This window comes from Sapajus apella, unplaced genomic scaffold, assembly GCF_009761245.1.
Source record: "Sapajus apella isolate SASKATOON/1434 unplaced genomic scaffold, GSC_monkey_1.0 scaffold123, whole genome shotgun sequence".
NCBI lineage: Eukaryota > Metazoa > Chordata > Mammalia > Primates > Cebidae > Sapajus > Sapajus apella.
In genome coordinates this window covers 1,776,087-1,777,984 of record NW_022437063.1, presented here as the reverse complement: position 1 = coordinate 1,777,984, position 1,898 = coordinate 1,776,087, and positions in this window count along the sequence as shown.

Here is a 1,898-nt window from a genome sequence, read left to right as displayed (position 1 = left end):
CCTCCCCTCCTCTCCCCTCCCCCGCTTTCTTCTTTCTTTCCACGGTTTTACTCTTGTCACCCAGGCTGGAGTGCAGTGGCACGGTCTCAGCTCACTGCAACCTCTGCCTCCTGGGTTCGAGTGATTGTCCTGCCTCAGCCTCCCAAGTAGCTGGGATTACAGGTGCCCACCATTATGTTCGGCTAATTTTTGTGTTTTTAGTAGAGATGGGGTTTCACCTTGGCCAGGCTGGTCTCCAACTCCTGACCTCAGGTGATCCACCCGCCTCGGCCTCCCTAAGTGCTGGGATTACAGGTGTGAGCCACCGTGCCTGGCCCTCAAGTTTCTTAAGATAAAAACTATGTTTTGTTTTTATTCCCCAGAAGCCACCTATGGATGTCTGCCGGCCTTGGGAAGATCTCCTGCCTCGCCCCCAGTGGCCTGGGGCTCTTGTTTTAGATGAGAGGCGTCTGGGAAAAGGTTTTCTTTCTCCTGTTTGTGCGTCAAAGAAGTGTCCTGCCCTGTCTCCAAGATTTCCAGTGAGTACTCAGAGGAGGAAAAGAACTTGTGGGGGCGTGGGGTGACCTCCGCTAGTGCCTGGGCTCCCGGCTACTCCAGAGGGTCACGGTAGCCCATATGCAGCCCATACGCATTGTTAAAGCTTTCGCCCCTTGCTCCCTGCCTGTCTTTCCAGCAGCTCTCATTTCTTCTCGTGCACTGTTAACAGGGCAATGATTTATGCGCCTTGTATCGTCCTCTCCTCAGAGGGGCTGGGCACTGTTTGGAATTCACGCCCTTGTCATTTTAGCTCTCTTAGGGGCACAAGAAAAATTCTGGTTTCGTAGATTATTCAGCCTTTTCTCACCCTTAGATTGGGAGTGGTGTTCTCTTGCGGCTTTCTACATCCTAAGCCTCAGCTGACATTTTAAAAACATTTAAGAGTCTGGGCGTGGCAGCTCACACCTGTTATCCCAGCTCTTTGGAAGGCCGAGGCTGGTGGATCACTTGAGGTCAGGAGTTCCAGATCAGCCTGGCCAACACGGTGAAACCCCATCTCTACTAAAAATACAAAAAAAATTAGCTGGGCTCGGTGGTTCATTCCTGCAATCCCAGCACTTTGGGAGGCTGAGGTGGGAAGATCACTTGAGGTCAGGCGTTTGAGACCAGACTGGCCAATATGGTGAAACCTCATCTCTACTAAACATATAAAAAATTAGCTGGATGTGGTGGTGGGCGCCTGTAATCCCAGCTACTTAGGAGGCTGAGGCAGGAGAATCGCTTGAACCCGGGAGATGGAGATTGCAGTGAGCCGAGATCGTGCCACTGCACTCCCGCCTGGGCGACAGAGTGAGACTCCATCTCAAAAAAAAAAAAAAAAAAAAAAATTAGCTGGACGTGGTGGTGGTGCCTATAGTCCCAGCTACTCGGGAGGCTGAGGAAGGAGAATTGCTTGAATTCGGGAGGTAGAAGTTGCAGACAGAGAGGTTGCAGTGAGCTGAGATTGTGCCACTGCACTCCAGCCCGGGCGACAGAGTGAGACTCCGTTTAAAAAAAAAAAAAAAAAAGTAATACACTATAACAACTGTTTACGTAGCATTCACATTGCATCAGGTATTATAAGCAACGCAAAGATGATTTAAAATGTACTGGAGGGTGTGTGTCGGTTATATGCAAATACTGCACCGTTAAGTAAGGGACCTGGCATCTTCGGATTCTGTGGGGATGGAGGTGTGTTGGAGCCAATCCTACAGACACCAAGGGACGACCGCACAGCGTATACAACACATGCCCCATTGAAGGCAGTGCACGCTTAGGTGGCTGTGTGCCTGCAGGGTTGTCGCAGAGAGGAAGTGCTCTCTGACATTGCTCTTGTCCTGGTGAGGAGGTGCTCTCTGACATTGGCCTCGTCCTGGTGAGGA